A 5,699-nucleotide genomic window follows, 5' to 3' on the forward strand; every position below is an offset into this window, starting at 1 on the left:
CCATCATTATATTAATAAACATGCTGACCTTATTAATAAAATGATTGAATTACCTAGAAACTGTGTCTCTCAAACTTTCGAAATGCCACAGCTGACCATTGTGTTCATCAGAAGTTATTTGATCTTTCAAACTTGTTTTAAGGCCCAATTCACATATCACCTGTTCCATAAAGCCTTATCCCAATGGCTCCATGATGGTTTCCCCTATATTCCCATATACATTCCCTTATATATGAGTAGATTTTGACTTTCAAGGTGCTTAAAAACTAGTGTAGATTTCCACGCATGAGGGGAGATCTAGGTGCTGAGGATTTGATAGTTTTGTATGGCATTTTAACCCTTTCTGAGGTCCAATTAGTACAAAATATAGAACCTCATTGGCTAGCATATTCATTAGGTCCTGGTAATACTGACTTACAGCAACAGAATTTTCACAAATTTCAGCTCTAAACAAAAGCTAGCTCATTAATTAGCTTGGGTACAAGTGAAAGCACTGGGATAATCTAGCCATCCACCAATCCATCAACCAACCAATCAAGCATTTATTAAGGGCCTACTATTTGTCAAGCATTGTCCTGGGTAAATGCAAAGACAGAAATAAAGAATTCCCTGCTCTCAGAGATCTTACATTCTATTTAAGGGAAGCAAAATGAACATGTATAAATAGATTTTAAGAAATAAATGAAAAGACATCATTAGTAACTTTGGAGAGTAATGGATGAGGAGATCAGAATTCAGATAACAAGGGAGTGAGAAAGTAGAAGTACTGAATAAAGGCAATGGTTTTCCTTATAAATTTGCCTGTGAAAGAGAGGACAGATAAAGTATGATAGGCAGCTAGATGGTACAGTGGATTGAGTGCTGGTCCTGGAGTCAAGAAGAACTGAGTTAAAATCTTACCTCAGATGTTTACTAGCAAGATGCCTAGGCAAGTCATTTGACTTCTCTCAATGTCAATTTCCTCACTTGAAAATGGAGACAATAATGACATCTATTTCCCAGAATTGTCATTAAGATCAAATGTAATAGACATAAAGTATTTTGAAAACCTTGAAGCACTATATAAATAACTTTGCTTTATAGGATGGTGATTCCCATGCTAAACCTCATTATCTATAGCTTGAGAAATAAAGAAGTGAAAGGAGCTGTGGAAAAGCTATTGAGCATGTCTTTTCACAGAGACTATGAAAGACTTGATATTGGGTTTATCATTGGCAAGAAAATAGTTGGCTTCCCTTAGAAAGTGCTAAGGAGGATTTTGATTCCTAGGATGTAGATTTCAATTCATATCATTGGTGTGGGTACTTCCTCTATTATCATATGATTAGGTCCATCATGATTTAGCATGGAATTTCACGAGTTTCTGTCAAGAAAAACATTATGGGGGCAGCTCGATGGCACAGTAGGAAGAGCACCAGCCCTAGATTCAGGAAGACCTGAATTCCAGTCTGACCTGAGACATTTCACACTTACTAGCTACATGACCCTGGACAAGTCACTCCACCCCATTGCCTCCCCCCCCCAAAAAAGAAAGAAAACATGATTGTCAACCTACTGGTGATGAGTCTCTGGACTTACAGTACCTGCCATGGTCCTCAAATAAGCCTGTCACCAAGCAAACTCCAAGCCTTTCCACTATGGGAGAACCTGCCAGAGTCTATACTTTCAACAATGCTTTTGAGAGCCTAGGCCTAATTGCATTCCATCCTGAGGTATCAGAGGAGGACCTTATGGCAAGAGTTTATCACATTAACAAAAATAAAATCATATGCTCCTACCAATGGGCGAATTAAGATGTTTTTCTTAAATAATAATACTGCAAGAGAAGAAAATAATAAACACCTCTGATTAAATTGCAAGAAAATGTGAACCTAATGGGCATGGAATATATCAAAGGTTACATAGCAAGTAATGTTGGCTCTTGATTTCAAAATAGATCATGATGAAGTCTCCTATTTCTGTTTCTATTTTTGAAAATTACACATGAATTAATAATTATTTTATAGTTTTGTTAAACTGTAGATTCATCATAAAGGACTAATGGGGGGAAAATGGATAAAAACTACTAAGAATGTGGAGGCATATGGGAGAAGCTCTGTGTTTCGATAATGTTCACAACCATTTAATGCTTTCTCATTTTGCCTTATGGAATATTTTTTTCTCAATGATCTTATGATCTTTCATAAGGAATTGGCAACTATATAAAACTCCAGATTGACTCTTAGCTTATCCATGACTTAAAAAAAAACCACTAAAAGTTGAAGTTTTAGTATTTTTTGTCATCATGAGGAGATGTCTCCTTAGAAAGTAAAAAAAAAAAAACAGTAACTGTGCTGGAGAAGCAAAAGACAAGCCACTTCAGTATCTTTGCCAAGAAAATCCCAAATGGGGACACGAAGAGTCTGATACAACTAAAACAAATGAAAAACAGCTGTTTTACCTTAAGCAAGTTACTTCCTCTGTTTAAAGTTTTATTTCTTCATCTGTAAAATGAAGTTAACCTAGAGGATCTATAATGGATATTTCCAGTTTTAACATTCTTTGATTCCACTAAATTTTTTTTGCTTATTCCATATTGGAAACTTAACAGCCATCAATTGAACCATCCTGAATCACAATAACTTAAAAAGACAATGTGTAAAATTATTTAATTTATTTTTAGTACATTTTATTTTCAAATCCTAAGTACAAGTATTCAAACACATGAATAAATATGACAAAAGAACATGCCACCTGAAACAAATGATTATTTATGTGTCTAGAGATTCCATTACTCATTAATCATTACTCTCCCTTCCCAAAGAAACTGTGAATGTTACCTTTATTATTATGAGGAGCATAGTTGTCACCATTCTTGTTTTTCTGATCTTTTTTTCTTTTTCTACTTTGTGTGTGATGGGGACTTTTGACAATTATCATTGTCTTTAACAAGTTATTACCACGTATTTTTTTCTTTTGGTTCTTCTTGATTCATTGTGCATCAGTTCATAGAAGTCCTCCAATATTTCTTAAATTTTTTTAGATTAATTATTTCTTATGATACAATGATATTTCATTCCATCAATGTGTGTTTGCTTAGTCATTCTCCAATTAATAGACATACAGTTTCTCCCCTCCCATTCTAGCATTTTTCTTTTGCAAATAATATAGCCAGAAATATGTTTGTATAACATACATAAATATATATTTAAATGTACATATAATATATACAGAATACGTATGTGCAATATGGACAGTGGATAAGTGCTAGGCCTAGAGTCAGAAAGACTTCATTCATGAGTTCAAAACTAGTTTAGGATTTGAGAGTTAGTTACTTACTAACTCTGGGCAAGTCACTTAATCCTGTTTACCTCAGTTCCTCATCTGAAAAATGAGCTGGAGAAGGAAATGGCAAACCACTCCATTATCTCTGCCAAAAAAAAAAACCCTAATGGGGTCATGAAGAGATGGACGTGACTGAAATGACTAACCAACAATAACAAAATATGATTTGGGGGAAAATCATCTGTTTGAACATCAATTTCCTAATCTATAAAACAAGTATGATAAATGCTGACCCACTTACTTCACAGGATGGTTAGAAGGATTAAATGAAGTCCTAGATTCATAGGATTATAGGTGTTGACCCAGATGGGACTTCTGAACTCCTCTAATCTGCAATCCTTACTTTAAAGAGTAGAAGAGTAGGGCACAAAAAACTAAGAGCCTTGGGCAAGGTCACAAAGTAGTAAATAACTGAGCTGGGGTTTGAACTCAGGTCATGGAGCTTTGAAAGTATTTTACCCAATGTTAAACTGTATACAAATAATTATAGGTTCTCATTATAAAGACTATTATTTTTAATGATAATGATGATTTTTCAAGGTGAGATATACTTAGCCAACACATAAAGTAGTCTTCCCAGTGGATTGAACCATTCAGAGAAACAAACTTTAAAAGCTTCCTACCAATCAACAAATATTTATTGAGTTCAATTTATATTCTTAAACCCTAAAGTGAACACAAGATAAATAAATGATATGAAATGAGTCCTGCTCCCAAGGAATCTAAAATCTAATCAGAGAAACAAAATGAGCACATATGACATTGATCAAGATTTTACAAGAAATCACATAATCAAGTAGTATCTCTGCAAACTGCAATGGTAAGGCAATGTTGGTGGAAAAAAAGGAGACACGGGTTAGGCCTTGAAAGCTGGTTAGAAAAAAGGAAAAAATAAATATTGCCTTGGTAAGGAACCTTAAGAAAAATTCCCAGAATTAGAAAGCAACTCTCTCTTTTTCTAACAGAGAGACAGAGAGAGAAGAAGAGATAAAGAGAGAAACAGAGAGAGACAGAGAGAAAGAGACAGACAGAGAGAGAAATGATGAGACTAAACTAAGAGGTATAGTGTTCTTGTTTGTGGTTATGTAGGAGAAAGATGGATAAATAAAGTGTGGTCAAGTTGTAGAGTGATTTCTCTGGTTAAAGAGCTTCACAGCATCACAGAATGTGAAAATGGCAATGAATCTATGCAGCTATGTCCTACAGCAGATGCAATGTTGGACTTGGAGTCAGGAAGAACTAAGTTTGAATCTCACCTCAAACATTGATCCATTGTATGCCCTAAACCAGTCATTTTAATCATTTAACCTCTCAACTTTATCTTTGAAAATGGGCACACTTCATGCCTTCCTCACAGGGCTGATGTGAGGGTCAATTATGAAAAGCTGTATGAAGCATTTATCAAACTTTTTTTAAAAATACAGAAATGCTAGCTGTCATCATTATTATTATCTCAGAAGCCATTTAGTTCACCCCCTCTCCCAAAGCAACTTCCACTCTAACACCTCTAACACAACCAAAAAGTGGTTACTCAAATCTGCTTAGAACTATTCAATGAGGGGCAGCCCGTTACCTTTCAAGGCAAACCATTCCATTTGGGAGCAGCTCTGATTGGCAGGAAATTTTGCCTAATGTTGTTTTCAACTTCCACCTTTTTTGCTCTTGGTTCCATCTTCAGGGTTCCACTTCTTGGAATCTCAAATCCTTTATCTTTTCAAATAAAAAAAATGTTGTATAGTGTGTATCTTTCATTTTAGTCCCCTCTGTGACTGTTCCTTACCATAGGTGCTGTGGTGATGAGTGTCAGTAGGGAACAGAAACAATCAGACTTTGAAAAGTTGATTCTAAATGTGGGTGATTTGTCATTTTTCACCTTATATGATTTGTGTATTACAGACAGTTTCTCATGTTCCCTGTGAGAAGATAGTTTTGCTGAGTTTGATCACAGCTGCTTTCACATCCTTGTTCCTCAGACTGTAGATAATGGGATTCAGCATGGGAATGACCACAGCATAGAAGAGAGCAATCAGTTCATCTGTTGCATGGGAGTCTTTGGACTTGGGTTTCATGTACATGAAGAGGATGGTCCCATAAAACATGATCACTACAGTCAGATGGGAGGAGCAAGTAGAAAAGGCTTTTTTCCTTCCCTGAACAGAATTGATTCTCAGGATGGTAAAGAGGATGAAAAAGTAGGAAATGAATATGAATACCACTGGAATCACTATTACAAAGATATTTGATATCACTATTGTGATCACATTGAGGGAAATGTCCTCACAGGCCAATTTCAACACAGCCAGTATCTCACATGTGAGATAATCAATGACATTCCCACAAAATGACAACCGCATAGTTAGGGTGGTTTGTATCCC

Source organism: Vombatus ursinus, unplaced genomic scaffold (assembly GCF_900497805.2).
Source record: "Vombatus ursinus unplaced genomic scaffold, bare-nosed wombat genome assembly UNPS02014171.1, whole genome shotgun sequence".
Taxonomy (NCBI): domain Eukaryota; kingdom Metazoa; phylum Chordata; class Mammalia; order Diprotodontia; family Vombatidae; genus Vombatus; species Vombatus ursinus.